The sequence below is a fragment of the Lampetra fluviatilis genome, chromosome 37 (assembly GCF_964198595.1).
Source record: "Lampetra fluviatilis chromosome 37, kcLamFluv1.1, whole genome shotgun sequence".
In the NCBI taxonomy this organism is placed as follows: Eukaryota; Metazoa; Chordata; class Hyperoartia; order Petromyzontiformes; family Petromyzontidae; genus Lampetra; species Lampetra fluviatilis.
In genome coordinates this window covers 3,453,980-3,471,760 of record NC_136311.1, presented here as the reverse complement: position 1 = coordinate 3,471,760, position 17,781 = coordinate 3,453,980, and the positions used below count along the sequence as shown (strand labels likewise).

The window sequence follows — 17,781 nt, the reverse complement described above, 5'->3', positions numbered from 1 at the left end:
GTGAAGAACAGGTCTGTCGGAAAGACTCATTCAGACGCTGTCTTTCTGACAGACCTGTTCTTCACCTGAGGACGGCTGCTTGCGTTGTGGCCGAAACGTCGTGAGAATTATTTTATTATGTTTTATTATTATTATTTTCTTAATATTTCCCTTCTACGTGACTTTACCGAAAGAACCAAGAAGATGCTACTCTTTGTTACACATACACTGACATTAACGTGCTAATTTTTTCATTAACTTTTATATGCTTCTCATCAAAATACATATGCTAATCCTACGCGCTAATCTGAGCTCTTATGCGCTACGGAAGCTCATTAACTTTGCGCTATAATCCAACATGCCACGCTATTTATTACCTTGACACTATAATACCCCATTAACACTGCTTGGGCTACCTTTGTTCTCAAAAACTTATATAAACTCTTGCTGGTAACAGCTTCTCTTCACAAGGCAGCAGACATCGTGCTGCTCGCAGCAGACATCGCGATTTTCACCTGAAGACGGGTGCTTGTGTTGGGTCCGAAACGTCGTGATTTATTTTGTTTTATTTCTACCTACGTGACTTTAGCGAAAGAACCAACGATTATGTATCGTACCTGTTTATAGTGGTTAGTTAATTTAGGCACGTCTTTCCAGAAAGGCGTGCGTGTTTTATCTGTAATTTTTAAAGTCAGAAAATGTAACTGCTGACATCCCCTGACCCACGCTCTGAACGCCTCGAGCAGCGCTGCCTCGTGGTCCAGGTCGAGAGGCGACTCCCACCATGCATTTCACCGTTAGCACAATTATAGTAAACTGCTTTTATCCTTTACATCGTCGACTTTGAAGGTGACATAAACATTTTAAATTACAGTTAATGTTGATGTTTACACTGAAGAAGTTTTATATTTGTGGGTACTAAACCTGCTTAGCTGGAAAACTACGCAGTACCCATAGCGTAGAGTCAATTTACTTGACTACATATAGCGCTGTGTAGACCTGTTCTCTCTAAGACTATACTTTCAGGGATCATTTCTATAGTTTCCAACTTACGAAATGGGCTCTAAAGTGTCTGGACCAACCAGCCCCGATGAGGAGTTGGAGCTGTGCCTCCTGAGCGCGAAGCCGGCTTGGAGTGCTGCTCACGCAGCCGCTCCTCGCCATTGATGACCGTTCCTGCCGCTCGCAAGGGCGGCGGGAGGGAGGCACAGCAAGCTGAGGGGTTGGTTTCTTATTCTAAACAAAAACAGATGTTTATACCAGGCAGATCGAGCGTTAGTGGTGTACGCATTTATAGACTTCTTTAGGTGAGTAGGTTGTTACAAATAGGCGCTAATGACGGGGACAATATCCAATCTGTATGCCAAAAAATACTCTGCCGATTGATGCACGTGCTCAGAGTGACAACACTTGGTTGCTCCTGCGTAGAACACTGCGCCCACTAAGTGGATCGCAGAGCCACGCCAATCAAAATCAAACTCCGCCCACTATTGTGAACACATGCGACTACTGTAGAGGCGATCACGTGGATTGCGGATTAACCGGAGCACATTTGTTCGGTTTAAGCACGTGACTTGTATTGAACGTTTCCAAGAATTTTGCAATGTTGCACAGTATAACTGTGTTTTTATTATTATTCTTGGTTCTTTCGGTAAAGTCACGTATAAGGGAAATAATCAAATAATCAACATATAACAATAAAATTCTCACGACGTTTCGATTGCAACACAAGTAATCATGATCTTGTGTTGCGATCGAAACGTCGTGAGAATTGTATTGTTTTATTTTTTATTATTTACCTTTTACGTGACTTTACCGAAAGAACCAAGACTATGAATCCCTGCAGTCACGAAATATTTAAATCGAATTTAGTTTTTTTTATTATTAATTTGGCCTGAAGCGAAAATCCACGAGTTATTCATTCATGTCAAAATATCAGTTAATCCGCAAATCGGATAAACCGCACACAGATAATCTACAGTCTGACTGTAGAGTAATTCCTGCAGTCACGAAAGTTTCAAATAAAATAAACCCGTTAGATCGCGATCTAACCACAATAAAACGTTTATTATGAATAATATTGGTCGCGAAAGCCGACGTGCTTCAAATCAAGTTTAGTCTTACTGCACTTGAATCAGTAGTATTCCGATAAAACGTCGGACAAGCCCATTGAGTGAGTCTGGCGTGGTGCTGGAGGCGATCAAGAGAGCTCTTTGCCTGCAGGTGGAGCCAGTGGGCCGCGTAGCTCGCCGTGATCGTATAGTGGTTAGTACTCTGCGTTGTGGCCGCAGCAACCTCGGTTCGAATCCGAGTCACGGCATTGTGGCGACAAAGACACGGCAGCGGTCCTGCGTTGTTTTCTCACGCGTTAGCACGGCCTTGTTTTGGATCGTTAACACGGCTGCTTTTGTCACACATGGACATGCAACCACCGGCATGACTGCATCGACTTGCTCATCTCTCATTGACTTCAACATGATATTCTTATTAACTTCATTCATTTACTTTTACATGCTACTCTTTCGATTTAAAGCTTTCGTGACTGCAGGGATTCATCTTCTTGGTTCTTTCGGTAAAGTCACGTAGAAGGGAAATAATAAAATAATAAAAATAAAACATGATAAAATTATTCTCACGACGTTTCGGCCACAATACAAGCAGCCGTCCTCAGGTGAAGAACAGGTCTGTCGGAAAGACTCATTCAGACGCTGTCTTTCCGACAGACCTGTTCTTCACCTGAGGACGGCTGCTTGCGTTGTGGCCAAAACGTCGTGAGAATGATTTTATTATGTTTTATTATTATTATTTTCTTAATATTTTCCTTCTACGTGACTTTACCGAAAGAACCAAGAAGATGCTAGCTACTCTTTGTTACACATACACTGACATTAACGTGCTAATTTTTTTTATTAACTTTTATATGCTTCTCATCAAAATACATATGCTAATCCTACAAGCTAATCTGAGCTCTTATGCGCTACGGAAGCTCATGAACTTTGCGCTATAATCCAACATGCCACGCTATTTATTACCTTGACACTATAATACCCCATTAACACTGCTTCGGCTACCTTTGTTCTCAAAAACTTATATAAACTCTTGCTGGTAACAGCTTCTCTTCACAAGGCAGCAGACATCGTGCTGCTCGCAGCAGACATCGCGATTTTCACCTGAAGACGGGTGCTTGTGTTGCGTCCGAAACGTCGTGATTTATTTTGTTTTATTTCTACCTACGTGACTTTAGCGAAAGAACCAACGATTATTTATCGTACCTGTTTATAGTGGTTAGTTAATTTAGGCACGTCTTTCCAGAAAGGCGTGCGTGTTTTATCTGTAAATTTTAAAGTCAGAAAATGTAACTGCTGACATCCCCTGACCCACGCTCTGAACGCCTCGAGCAGCGCTGCCTCGTGGTCCAGGTCGAGAGGCGACTCCCACCATGCATTTCACCGTTAGCACAATTATAGTAAACTGCTTTTATCCTTTACATCGTCGACTTTGTAGGTGACATAAACATTTTAAATTAAATTACAGTTAATGTTGATGTTTACACTGAAGAAGTTTTATATTTGTGGGTACTAAACCTGCTTAGCTGGAAAACTACGCAGTACCCATAGCGTAGAGTCAATTTACTTGACTACATATAGCGCTGTGTCGACCTGTTCTCACTAAGACTATACTTTCAGGGATCATTTCTATAGTTTCCAACTTACGAAATGGGCTCTAAAGTGTCTGGACCAACCAGCCCCGATGAGGAGTTGGAGCTGTGCCTCCTGAGCGCGAAGCCGGCTTGGAGTGCTGCTCACGCAGCCGCTCCTCGCCATTGATGACCGTTCCTGCCGCTCGCAAGGGTGGCGGGAGGGAGGCACAGCAAGCTGAGGGGTTGGTTTCTTATTCTAAACAAAAACAGATGTTTATACCAGGCAGATCGAGCGTTAGTGGTGTACGCATTTATAGACTTCTTTAGGTGAGTAGGTTGTTTATAGACTTCTTTAGGTGAGTAGGTTGTTACAAATAGGCGCTAATGACGGGGACAATATCCAATCTGTATGCCAAAAAATACTCTGCCGATTGATGCACGTGCTCAGAGTGACAACACTTGGTTGCTCCTGCGTAGAACACTGCGCCCACGAAGTGGATCGCAGAGCCACGCCAATCAAAATCAAACTCCGCCCACTATTGTGAACACATGCGACTACTGTAGAGGCGATCACGTGGATTGCGGATTAACCGGAGCACATTTGTTCGGTTTAAGCACGTGACTTGTATTGAACGTTTCCAAGAATTTTGCAATGTTGCACAGTATAACTGTGTTTTTATTATTATTCTTGGTTCTTTCGGTAAAGTCACGTAGAAGGGAAATAATAAAATAATCAACATATAACAATAAAATTCTCACGACGTTTCGATTGCAACACAAGTAATCATGATCTTGTGTTGCGATCGAAACGTCGTGAGAATTGTATTGTTTTATTTTTATTATTTACCTTTTACATGACTTTACCGAAAGAACCAAGACTATGAATCCCTGCAGTCACGAAATATTTCAATCGAATTTAGTTTGTTTTATTATTAATTTGGCCTGAAGCGAAAATCCACGAGTTATTCATTCATGTCAAAATATCAGTTAATCCGCAAATTGGATAAACCGCACACAGATAATCTACAGTCTGACTGTAGAGTAATTCCTGCAGTCACGAAAGTTTCAAATAAAATAAACCCGTTAGATCGCGATCTAACCACAATAAAACGTTTATTATGAATAATATTGGTCGCGAAAGCCGACGTGCTTCAAATCAAGTTTAGTCTTACTGCACTTGAATCAGCAGTATTCCGATAAAACGTCGGACAAGCCCATTGAGTGAGTCTGGCGTGGTGCTGGAGGCGATCAAGAGAGCTCTTTGCCTGCAGGTGGAGCCAGTGGGCCGCGTAGCTCGCCGTGATCGTATAGTGGTTAGTACTCTGCGTTGTGGCCGCAGCAACCTCGGTTCGAATCCGAGTCACGGCATTGTGGCGACAAAGACACGGCAGCGGTCCTGCGTTGTTTTCTCACGCGTTAGCACGGCCTTGTTTTGGATCGCTAACACGGCTGCTTTTGTCACACATGGACATGCAACCACCGGCATGACTGCATCGACTTGCTCATCTCTCATTGACTTCAACATGATATTCTTATTAACTTCATTCATTTACTTTTACATGCTACTCTTTCGATTTAAAGCTTTCGTGACTGCAGGGAATCATCTTCTTGGTTCTTTCGGTAAAGTCACGTAGAAGGGAAATAATAAAATAATAAAAATAAAACATGATAAAATTATTCTCACGACGTTTCGGCCACAATACAAGCAGCCGTCCTCAGGTGAAGAACAGGTCTGTCGGAAAGACTCAATCAGACGCTGTCTTTCCGACAGACCTGTTCTTCACCTGAGGACGGCTGCTTGCGTTGTGGCCGAAACGTCGTGAGAATGATTTTATTATGTTTTATTATTATTATTATTTTCTTAATATTTCCCTTCTACGTGACTTTACCGAAAGAACCAAGAAGATGCTACTCTTTGTTACACATATGAAGTATTGGAAAATGACGGCAGGAAACTCCTTGACGGGAACACACTTCTTTTATTAAATCTTGACTTGTAACGATACAACGCGTGGCCTCTCTTCTTCACAATGCGGTCACCATACAACGGTACAACTCGTGACCTCTTCTCTCCGCCCTACGCTTCTCTTGACTCTCTTAGATTCTGTGCTGCTGGCTCTCTGTGCCTCGTGTAGACTCCGCGCCTCGGCTACACTCTTCTCTCGTCTCGTGTAGACTCTGCGCCTCTGCTACACTCTCCACTCGCCTCGTGTAGACTTGGCATCTCTCTCTGGCTACACCGTATGCATACTCGGCTCGTGTAGACCTTTCTCTCTCTCTGGCTACACCGTATGCATACTCGGCTCGTGTAGACCGTTCTCTCTCTCTGGCTACACACTATACATTACTCAGCTCGTGTAGACCGTTCTCTCTCTCTGGCTACACACTATACATTACTCAGCTCGTGTAGACCGTTCTCTCTCTCTGGCTACACACTATACATTACTCAGCTCGTGTAGACCGTTCTCTCTCTCTGCACCTTCGTCTTCATTCTTAGATGGTTCCACTTCTGCCCCCTACTCCTCTGTGCATCACCTTATATATCTCTTCCTCCCGGGAGACGGAGCGGATGCGGACCTCAACGTCGGCACCGCTCCTCAGTTACCCAATCACCACGCGCTATCTCCACGATCCGTTTTCGCCCAGCGCGTGTTTCCACTCCCCGACCAATCACACCGCGCTGCCACCCGATCACTCCCTCTCAGCGCGTCACCGGCACACAGCCAATCAGCAGCACTACCCCCACCCGCGCACTGACGCCTGCTCCTCCCCGTCAGCGCGCGTCACCACACACACACCCGTACATACGCGCTGGCACACGACGTATACACCCAGCGCGTATCACCACTACACATACACTGACATTAACGTGCTAATTTTTTCATTAACTTTTATATGCTTCTCATCAAAATACATATGCTAATCCTACACGCTAATCTGAGCTCTTATGCGCTACGGAAGCTCATTAACTTTGCGCTATAATCCAACATGCCACGCTATTTATTACCTTGATACTATAATACCCCATTAACACTGCTTCGGCTACCTTTGTTCTCAAAAACTTATATAAACTCTAGCTGGTAACAGCTTCTCTTCACAAGGCAGCAGACATCGTGCTGCTCGCAGCAGACATCGCGATTTTCACCTGAAGACGGGTGCTTGTGTTGCGTCCGAAACGTCGTGATTTATTTTGTTTTATTTCTTCCTACGTGACTTTAGCGAAAGAACCAACGATTATGTATCGCACCTGTGTATAGTGGTTAGTTAATTTAGGCACGTCTTTTCAGAAAGGCGTGCGTGTTTTATCTGTAAATTTTAAAGTCAGAGAATGTAACTGCTGACATCCCCTGACCCACGCTCTGAACGCCTCGAGCAGCGCTGCCTCGTGGTCCAGGTCGAGGGGCGACTCCCACCATGCATTTCACCGTTAGCACAGTTATAGTAAACTGCTTTTATCCTTTACATCGTCGACTTTGCAGGTGACATAAACATTTTAAATTACAGTTAATGGTGATGTTTACACTGAAGAAGTTTTATATTTGTGGGTACTAAACCTGCTTAGCTGGAAAACTACGCAGTACCCATAGCGTAGAGTCAATTTACTTGACTACATATAGCGCTGTGTCGACCTGTTCTCACTAAGACTATACTTTCAGGGATCATTTCTATAGTTTCCAACTTACGAAATGGGCTCTAAAGTGTCTGGACCAACCAGCCCCGATGAGGAGTTGGAGCTGTGCCTCCTGAGCGCGATGCCGGCTTGGAGTGCTGCTCACGCAGCCGCTCCTCGCCATTGATGACCGTTCCTGCCGCTCGCAAGGGTGGCGGGAGGGAGGCACAGCAAGCTGAGGGGTTGGTTTCTTATCCTAAGCAAAAACAGATATTTGTACCAGGCATAATTTTAGAACTTTCGTGACTGCAGGAATTATTATTTGTTTCTTTCGGTTAAGTCACGTCTAAAGATAAAATAATAAATTAAATTAAATAATAGAATACGACGTTTCGATTTCAACACAAGCAATCATCATCAGGTATAATGAAATAGCGACATAAAATCTAACCAGAAAACTATAGACAGACATATTAGCAGACAGATATCACCAAGATACATAGCGAGAGCAACACAGGTAACAGAGAGGGGTGATCGTCTCTGTGTGGTGGCCTTAAATAGACAGAGGGGGGGGGCGGAGGCAGAGTAGAGGGAGGAGGGTTAGAGAAAAAATTAGCATATCAATGAGTGGTCAACAGACGTGGTGCTGCGAATGCGATGGCACGGCAAGCAAGCATGAAAATCAGGAGAAGGACACACTAAAATTAAATAACCTAGTAAAATATCGAAATGTAATGTAATACAACACAGAGGGTCGGTCAACACACAATTAACGCATAGTCTGGTTGATTACGTATTTCAAAGATTGCTAAGTTAGAATTTAAGTGTGAACAATCTAAAGAGAGGACACAGGCAGAGAAAACAAGTCGCCAGAGAGAGAGAAAAAAGATAAGCTTAAAACTTCCCCGTAGAAGTGGTTCAATCTTAATTTTAGAACTTTCGTGACTGCAGGAATTATTATTTGTTTCTTTCGGTTAAGTCACGTCTAAAGATAAAATAATAAATTAAATTAAATAATAGAATACGACGTTTCGATTGCAACACAAGCAATCATCATCAGGTATAATGAAATAGCGACATAAAATCTAACCAGAAAACTATAGACAGACATATTATCTCTGTTACCTGTGTTGCTCTCGCTATGTATCTTGGTGATATCTGTCTGCTAATATGTCTGTCTATAGTTTTCTGGTTAGATTTTATGTCGCTATTTCATTATACCTGATGATGATTGCTTGTGTTGCAATCGAAACGTCGTATTCTATTATTTAATTTAATTTATTATTTTATCTTTAGACGTGACTTAACCGAAAGAAACAAATAATAATTCCTGCAGTCACGAAAGTTCTAAAATTAAGATTGAACCACTTCTACGGGGAAGTTTTAAGCTTATCTTTTTTCTCTCTCTCTGGCGACTTGTTTTCTCTGCCTGTGTCCACTCTTTAGATTGTTCACACTTAAATTCTAACTTAGCAATCTTTGAAATACATAATCAACCAGGCTATGCGTTAATTGTGTGTTGACCGACCCTCTGTGTTGTATTACATTACATTTCGATATTTTACTAGGTTATTTAATTTTAGTGTGTCCTTCTCCTGATTTTCAGGCTTGCTTGCCGTGCCATCGCATTCGCAGCACCACGTCTGTTGACCACTCATTGATATGCTAATTTTTTCTCTAACCCTCCTCCCTCTCTCTGCCTCCGCCCCCCCCCCCCTCTGTCTATTTAAGGCCACCACACAGAGACGATCACCCCTCTCTGTTACCTGTGTTGCTCTCGCTATGTATCTTGGTGATATCTGTCTGCTAATATGTCTGTCTATAGTTTTCTGGTTAGATTTTATGTCGCTATTTCATTATACCTGATGATGATTGCTTGTGTTGCAATTGAAACGTCGTATTCTATTATTTAATTTAATTTATTATTTTATCTTTAGACGTGACTTAACCGAAAGAAACAAATAATAATTGTACCAGGCAGATCGTGCATTAGTGGTGTACGCATTTATAGACTTCTTTAGGTGAGTAGGTTGTTATAATAGGCGCTAATGACGGGAACAATATCCAATCTGTATGCCAAAAAATTATTGATGCACGTGCTCAGGGTGACAACACTTTTTTTGCTCCTGCGTGGAACACTGCGCCCATGAAGTGGATCGCAGAGCAACGCCAATCAAAATCAAACTCCGCCCACTATTGTGAACACATGCGACTACTGTAGAGGCGATCACGTGGATTGCGGATTAACCGGAAAACATATTTGTTCGGTTTCAACACGTGACTTGTATTAAACGTTTATAAGAATTTCAATGTTGTTAAGCAGTTTTTTTGATCATTCATTTGGCCTGAAGGGAAAATCCACGAGTTAATCATTTAGGGGCCGTCCATAAATGACGTCATGCACCTAGGGGGGGGGGGGGTCAGACATTTGTGACGATGTGTGACGAGGGGGGGGGGTGAGAAATGTGACGTCACATCAAAATGCGCAACTTTAAATAAATATAGACAACACGTTCCACTTAATTAAATAGACTTTTTAACAAATGTTTTTAACCTACAACATCAGAGTGCAGCGCCACAGTAAATACGCACTACAATGACAATAGTTTAAAGCGATTTGAAGCATGTTTTATTTTCAAAATGGGAATATTGTTTTGGGGGGGGTGGGGGCAGAGCTTTGTGACGTCATATTTGAGGGGGGGTCTGGCTTTTTGTGACGCCGTGTGACGAGGGGGGGGGGGGTCAAAAATCATCCAAAATTGCGTGACGTCATAAATGGACGGCCCCTGACAGTACTTGAATCTGAGCAGTATTCAGGTTAAACGTCAGAAGTGCCCATTGAGTGAGTCTGGCGTGATGCTTGAGGCGATCAAGAGAGTTCTTTGCCTGCAGGTGGAGTCAGTGGGCCGCGTAGCTCGCCGTGATCGTATAGTGGTTAGTACTCTGCGTTGTGGCCGCAGCAACCTCGGTTCGAATCCGAGTCATGGCATTGTGGTGACAAAGACACGGCAGCGGCCTGCGTTGTTTTATTGCCCTTGTTTATAGTGGTTAGTTAATTTTATCGTCCTTTTTTATAGTGGTTAGTTTATTTATCCACGTCTGTTACTTTTTTTTTAAAGTCAGAACAGGACCCTGTGGGGTTGGCTGGTAGGAATAATACTTAGTACCGGTACAGGGATATCGACCGGGTATAGAGGAGTTAAAGAAAAATTTTAACTGTATTCTAGTGTAACGTTAATTAAAAGTGTTTGTTTTGACAAGAAACGCTGTGAGATTTAAAGACCCCCCAACACCACCCTCAACACCACCCCTCCCACCAGCCCTCACCACCCCCCACCACCACCCCCCACCACCACCCAACCCCACCACCACCACCCCACCACCACATTCTGCACTAGGCCTCGCGAAGCCTACTGCACTAGGCCTCGCGAAGCCTTCTCTGCAGTAGACTTAGCGAAGCCTCTGCAGTAGGCCTCGCGAAGCCGCGCTTTTCGTGCACAAATAAGGCGATTAAATGTATCTCGTCTCTGTGTTAATAAGCCTGCCGCACTAGGCCTCGCGAAGCCTACTGCACTAGGCCTTGCGAAGCCTTCTCTGCAGTAGACTTAGCGAAGCCTTCTGCACTAGGCCTCGCGAAGCCTCTGCAGTAGGCCTCGCGAAGCCGCGCTTTTCGTGCACAAATAAGGCGATTAAATGTATCTTGTCTCTGTGTTAATAAGCCTGCCGCACTAGGCCTCGCGAAGCCTGCCGCACTAGGCCTCGCGCCGTGCTTTTCGTGCACAAATAAGGCGATTAAATGTATCTCGTCTCTGTGTTAATAAATGTTTCTTGTCTCTGTGTTAAAAAAACGTGCTGCGTTTCAGTAAAGTAATTTTTTTTTAAAACGTGCTGCGTTTCAGTAAAGTAATTTTGAAGAGAAGTTTAAAGTTTCACCGTAAGGCGCCGGAAGCGACGGCCATCTTGTTTAGTCGCTGGGGGAGTGGGCGGCCATCTTGTCGGACAGGGTCATGCCAAGTGTTTGCAGTAGGGGGCGATGTTGATACACGGACGGACACATTAATCTATTGGTGGTCTGGTCCACTTCGTTCCTACCAGTAAAATGTAACTGCTGTCATCCCCTGACCCACGCCTCGTGGCTCAGGTCAGCAGTAGCGAAAGGCGACTCCCAACATGCAGTTCACCGTTAGCACAGTTGTAGTAAACTACTTTTATCGTTTACATCGTTTGTAATTTGTGCAAATAATTGGTAATATTGGTGATGGAAACAAGTCAAATTTAATGTTGACACACTGAACAAGTTTAATATGTTTAGGTGATAACCCCGCCTAGCTGGGAAACCACACAGTACCCATAGCGTAGAGCGAGTTTTCTTGACTACATATAGCGCTGCGCCGACCTCTTCTCACTAAGACTATACTTTCAGGGATCATTTCTATAGTTTCCAACTTACGAAATGGGCTCTAAAGTGTCTGGACCAACCAGCCCCGATGAGGAGTTGGAGCTGTGCCTCCTGAGCGCGAAGCCGGCTTGGAGTGCTGCTCACGCAGCCGCTCCTCGCCATTGATGACCGTTCCTGCCGCTCGCAAGGGTGGCGGGAGGGAGGCACAGCAAGCTGAGGGGTTGGTTTCTTTGCGAAATAAAAATAGATATTTACGTTTAGAGGCTTTTTAATGTGGATAAAAGCAATGGCTTACTGTTCCGCGTTTCTTTCAAATACATTGTTCATAGATACATTTTTTTAGGCAGAGCAATACAGAGAGAACCACGTCACGTGAGAAAGTGAAGGCGAACATTGCTTTTTAAATCCTTTATATTAAGCGTGCTTGCTTAGGACCGTGCAAATCTTCCGGTCGTTTTTTAACCCACTTCCCGTGATCCAATCGAGCTGACATTTTCCACACAGACTCGTTGTGCGTGACAATTAATGTTCGTGAAAATTTTTTTCCAAAATGTTACACTTTTTAGGACAAAAATATTATATTTAATTACCAATTGCTTAATGGTGCAATGCAATCATCTGACCCATAGGTGGCAGCCATCTCAAGCCAGAGGACGAGAGGACTCTAGCCGCCACGCATATAAAGGATTTATAGTGAAAAACTTAGTTTTTACGGGTTATACTTGTTAAATCCTTTATATTAAGTTCACTTGCTTGCGCGCTTACGACCGTGCAAATCTTTCGGTCGTTTTTTAACCCACTTCCCGTGATCCAATTGAGCTGACATTTTGCACACAGACTCGTTGTGCGTGACAATTCATTTTCGTGAAAAATGTTTTCCAAAATTTTCCACTTTTTAGGAAAAAAGAAATTTCACTAACACAATCATATCTTTTTCCTAAACTCAGAAATGATTCAAGAAAACAACAAAAATGTACAATATAAACAATCATACAAAAACTGAAAACCTTATAATCCTTATATACGACTTTCCTTATATTTAATCTAAAATACCAATGTGATAAAAATGAAACTCTTTCTCAAGAAAAACAAAAATGAATAATAAATTAAACCGATGCCACGCAGATAAAGGATTTATAGTGAAAAACTTTGTTTTTACGGGTTAATTTTTTCCAGCGTTAAGAAAATTGAGTGATGGCACATGCGTGGAGCAGCCACGGCTGTATCTTTGTCACCACAATGCCTTGCCTCGGATTTGAACCGAGGTTGCTGCAGCCACAACGCAAGAGTTCTAACCACTATACAATCACGGCGAGCTAGGCAGGCTTGCTGCTTTCATTCCATACAAAGAGCTCTCATAATCGCCTCTTCTTCAACGTCACTCGTGTGGGATCTTATCTACCTTTTCAGAAAAGAGTTGGAAAGTTGATCAAGGGGACAGACAACGTTGTTTTGTAAAAAAAGATAGCTCAAGACCAGGACACAAATTTACATGTACAGTAGACTCTCGATTATCCACGCTAATGATGGGGAGGACAGCCGTGGATAATTATAAATCACGGATAATCCAGAAATATACATTTTACGCGTATTTAATGCCAAAAACCACGAATATAGGTGTACATTACCGGTTGATGTGCATGCTCACTGACAACATTTTCATGCTCCCGCGCAGAAGACTCCGCCCACTAAATGAATTGCAGAGCCACGCCAATCAACATCAGACTCCACCCACTGTTGTAAAGATATGCAACTACTGCACTATAGAGGAGATCACGTGGCTTTCGAACTAACTGGAGCACATATTTCGTCGGTTTAAGCACGTGACTTGTAATGAACGTTTCCAAGAAAAACAATGTTTAACTGTTGTTAGATTATTAAATTGGCCTTAAGGGGAAATCGGATGAACTGCACGTGGATAATTGATAGTCTGCCGTACTAAGGGGCCGTCCATAAATGACGTCAAGCACCTAGGGGGGGGGGGGGGGGGGGATCAGACATTTGTGACGATGTGTGACGAGGGGGGGGGGGTTTGAGAAATGTGACGTCACATCAAAATGCGCAACTTTAAATAAATATAGACAACAGAGTGCAGCGGCACATTAAATACGCACTACAATGACAATAGTTTAAATCGATTTTAAGCATGTTTTATTTGGGGGGGGGGGTCAGAGCTTTGTCACTTCATATTTGAGGGGGGGGTCTGACTTTTTGTGACGCCGTGTGACGAGGGGGGGTGGGTCAACAATCATCCAAAATCGCGTGACGTCATTTATGGACGGCCCCTAAGATCAGCAGTCGTATTCCAATAAAACGTCGGACGAGCCCATTGAGTGAGTCTGGCGTGGTGCTGGAGGCGATCAAGAGAGTTATTTGCCTGGGGGTGGAGCCAGTGGGCCGTGTAGCTCGCCGTGATCGTATAGTGGTTAGTACTCTGCGTTGTGGCCGCAGCAACCTCGGTTCGAATCCGAATCACGGCATTGTGGCGACAAAGACACGGCAGCAGCCTGCGTTGTTTTATTGCCCTTGTTCATAGTGGTTAGTTTATTTAGCCACGTGTTTGCAGAAAGGCGTGCGTGTTTTATCTGTTACTTTTACAGGTAGGAACAACAGGTTCCACCCTGCCCACCAGGGATTATTTGTCTGTCGTGCACGAATGTGTTGTCCAACCAAGTTCCTACCTGTCCACTCCGAAGGAACGTGTTTAGCCACGCGTTAGCAGAGAGGCGTGCGTGTTTTATCTGTAATTTTTAAAGTCAGAAAATGTAACTGCTGTCATCCCCTGACCCACGCTCTGAACTCCTCGAGCAGCGCTGCCTCGTGGCCCAGGTCGAGAGGCGACTCCCACCATGCATTTCACCGTTAGCGCAGTTGTAGTAAACTGCTTTTAACCTTTATATCGTTGACTTTGCAGGTGATATAAACATTTTAAATTACAGTTAATGTCGATGTTGACACTGAACAAGTAAAAAATGTGTAGGTGCTAAATCTACCTATCTGGGAAACCACACAGTACCCATAGCGTAGAGGTAATTTACCTGACTACATATAGCGCTGCGTCGACCTGTTCTCACTAAGACTATATTTCGATTTAAAGCTTTCGTGACTGCAGGGATTCATCTTCTTGGTTCTTTCGGTAAAGTCACGTAGAAGGGAAGTAATAAAATAATAAAAATAAAACATAATAAAACAATTCTCACGACGTTTCGGCCACAACGCAAGCAGCCGTCCTCAGGCGAAGAATGAGAACATTATCAAGCTAGGAGCTTATATAGGTGTAGCGAGGAGGAGCGCCTTAACAAAAGAATGTGCATATGAAGAGGAATTTAGCATACCAATGGGCAATGCATAGGAGGTGGGCGGAGGGGTTTCAAAGTCGCATTATGCCCATGCATTATGCAGGATCAACAGCACCACGGGGGGGCGCAAGGAACAGCGTTAATAAAGGAAAGGAATGTTAGTGATATGTAGCTGCATTTGCCAAACAACCACGTAGAAAACCAAAGTGAAAACTACATAAAAAACTAAAATATAAACTGATACTTACTATACTCTACAATAAGCTGAGTTACTAACAACAAATAATAAATTACAATTCTACGTCGTAAGAAGTATATAATATACTTCCATCTAAACTTTATTCTCTTAGCATATACAGTACTATATACTGCCATAGATAAACCCAACATTAAATTATATACTGTATTGCTGTAAACCACCCTATACTTTATACATTTTAATATAACACTATGTATTATTTAACTCACCCTAATGTGTATCGAAATGGTTTATTACGTCCTTCCAATGATTGCTAAGCCTGAATCCATCTTCTCGGTTAAAATTGTCTCTGTGTTTGTATATGTGGATCGCCTCATGAACGAATCTCTCATGATAGCCAGATGGCTTGCAGAGAACCTCCGTCTTGGAGAAGTCAATGTCATGTGAGCCCACTGAGTTGTAACAGTGGTCTGCCACGGCTGAGGTGTTTGTCCTACCGTGTTTTAGATCAGCTTTATGTTCACGAATGCGGTCTGAGACGTGTCGTTTGGTTTCCCCAATGTAACTGCTACCACAGAGGCAACTTAGTTTGTAGACGCCAGGGTACTGTATGTCTGGAATCACATCTTTTACAGACGGTACCAGATCACGGATTTTATGTACTGTGTTGAATCGGACCTGGATCTTGTGTTTAATCAGGATTTTGGAGATCTTTTTTGTGACCCCAGCAATGTAGGGTAAGGTGATGGTCTTGAAAGGCTCCTCAACAGGATCTTTCTTGATGGTTGGAGTGATGGCTTTGCGGATTGTGTAGTCGGAGTAACCATTAGCTTTAAGAGCTTGGCGTACGAGTTTGAGTTCACTGGAAATGTGTTCATGGTCGGAGATGCATTGGGCTCTATGATATAGAGTCTTGATGAGGGAATTCTTCTGGGATGGATGGTGGTGGGAATCCGGTTTTAGATAAGCATCCGTGTGGGTGGCTTTCCTGTAGACAGAGTGGCTCATTGAACCATCAGGTCTCCTTTTGATTAGGACATCCAAAAAGGGTAGCTTGCCATCATTTTCGACTTCCATGGTGAATCTGATGGCTGGGTGTATGGAATTGATGTGGTCGAGAAATTGGTCTAGAGCAGGCCGGCCATGTGGCCAGATGACAAAAGTGTCGTCTACGTATCTCTTCCATAAGGTCGGGCGTAGAGTGGCAGTCTGGATGGCGTCCGTCTCAAATTTCTCCATGAAGATGTTGGCTTTCTACGTGGTTGTTTGGCAAATGCAGCTACATATCACTAACATTCCTTTCCTTTATTAACGCTGTTCCTTGCGCCCCCCCGTGGTGCTGTTGATCCTGCATAATGCATGGGCATAATGCGACTTTGAAACCCCTCCGCCCACCTCCTATGCATTGCCCATTGGTATGCTAAATTCCTCTTCATATGCACATTCTTTTGTTAAGGCGCTCCTCCTCGCTACACCTATATAAGCTCCTAGCTTGATAATGTTCTCATTCTTCGCCTGAGGACGGCTGCTTGCGTTGTGGCCGAAACGTCGTGAGAATTGTTTTATGTTTTATTTTTATTATTTTATTACTTCCCTTCTACGTGACTTTACCGAAAGAACCAAGAAGACTAAGACTATACTTTCAGGGATCATTTCTATAGTTTCCAACTTACGAAATGGGCTCTAAAGTGTCTGGACCAACCAGCCCCGATGAGGAGTTGGAGCTGTGCCTCCTGAGCGCGAAGCCGGCTTGGAGTGCTGCTCACGCAGCCGCTCCTCGCCATTGATTACCGTTCCTGCCGCTCGCAAGGGTGGCGGGAGGGAGGCACAGCAAGCTGAGGGGTTGGTTTCTTTGCGAAATAAAAATAGATGTTTTTAGAGACGTATTTATGTGGATAAAAGCAGTGGCTTGCTGTTCCGCGTGTCTTTCAAATACATTGTTCATACAGGTAGGAACAACACTGCCCACCAGGGATTATTTGTCTGTCGTGCATGGCCCTGCGCCACCATTGCCCTCCCATTGGCTCGGGGGGCGTCGACCAATGGGAGGTTGGGGTTGATAGAGGGGGGGGGGGGGCACCGCCGGGACTCGGGCCAATGAGGAGACGGGCGATGTTTCATTCACAAAATGGAACTGGGGGTGGTTGGCTCCATTCATAAAATGGAAGCCTTGAACAGAAAAAAGCGGATCTTTTTGCCTCGTGTTTATTTCAACATTCCCAGCCTTAAGGTGATTCAGTTGGGGGTGGGAGGGGTGGGGCTGGTTACCCCGTGGTGCCCTTATAAAACTCAACGTTTAACCTACACACCAGAGGTGTGGACTCGAGTCATGTGACTTGGACTCGAGTCAGACTCGAGTCATGAATTTGATGACTTGCGACTCGACTTGGACTTGCATAACAATGACTTTGTCCCACCTCTGAGATGTGGACTCGAGTCATGTGACTTGGACTCGAGTCAGACTCGAGTCATGAATTTGATGACTTGCGACTCGACTTGGACTTGCATAACAATGACTTTGTCCCACCTCTGAGATGTGGACTCGAGTCATGTGACTTGGACTCGAGTCAGACTCGAGTCATGAATTTGATGACTTGCGACTCGACTTGGACTTGCATAACAATGACTTTGTCCCACCTCTGAGATGTGGACTCG

General features: G+C 43.8%; 8 non-coding genes across 8 annotated transcripts; all 8 read left to right on the top strand.

The window, feature by feature from the left end:
* Positions 1-989: 989 nt before the first annotated feature.
* Positions 990-1,203, top strand: LOC144945472 (small nucleolar RNA U3). Its single transcript, XR_013639662.1, has one exon. It is a non-coding gene; the product is annotated as a small nucleolar RNA U3 (small nucleolar RNA).
* A 1,024-nt stretch (positions 1,204-2,227) lies between these two features.
* TRNAH-GUG (transfer RNA histidin (anticodon GUG)) lies at positions 2,228-2,299 on the top strand. The gene has a single exon. It is a non-coding gene; the product is annotated as a tRNA-His (tRNA).
* A 1,350-nt stretch (positions 2,300-3,649) lies between these two features.
* On the top strand, positions 3,650-3,863 carry LOC144945479 (small nucleolar RNA U3). Its single transcript, XR_013639668.1, has one exon. It is a non-coding gene; the product is annotated as a small nucleolar RNA U3 (small nucleolar RNA).
* A 1,052-nt stretch (positions 3,864-4,915) lies between these two features.
* Positions 4,916-4,987, top strand: TRNAH-GUG (transfer RNA histidin (anticodon GUG)). The gene has a single exon. It is a non-coding gene; the product is annotated as a tRNA-His (tRNA).
* A 2,272-nt stretch (positions 4,988-7,259) lies between these two features.
* Positions 7,260-7,473, top strand: LOC144945485 (small nucleolar RNA U3). Its single transcript, XR_013639674.1, has one exon. It is a non-coding gene; the product is annotated as a small nucleolar RNA U3 (small nucleolar RNA).
* A 2,673-nt stretch (positions 7,474-10,146) lies between these two features.
* TRNAH-GUG (transfer RNA histidin (anticodon GUG)) lies at positions 10,147-10,218 on the top strand. Its single transcript has one exon. It is a non-coding gene; the product is annotated as a tRNA-His (tRNA).
* A 1,418-nt stretch (positions 10,219-11,636) lies between these two features.
* LOC144945477 (small nucleolar RNA U3) lies at positions 11,637-11,850 on the top strand. Its single transcript, XR_013639667.1, has one exon. It is a non-coding gene; the product is annotated as a small nucleolar RNA U3 (small nucleolar RNA).
* Positions 11,851-16,756: 4,906 nt separating this feature from the next.
* Positions 16,757-16,970, top strand: LOC144945488 (small nucleolar RNA U3). Its single transcript, XR_013639677.1, has one exon. It is a non-coding gene; the product is annotated as a small nucleolar RNA U3 (small nucleolar RNA).
* The last annotated feature ends 811 nt before the right edge of the window (positions 16,971-17,781 follow it).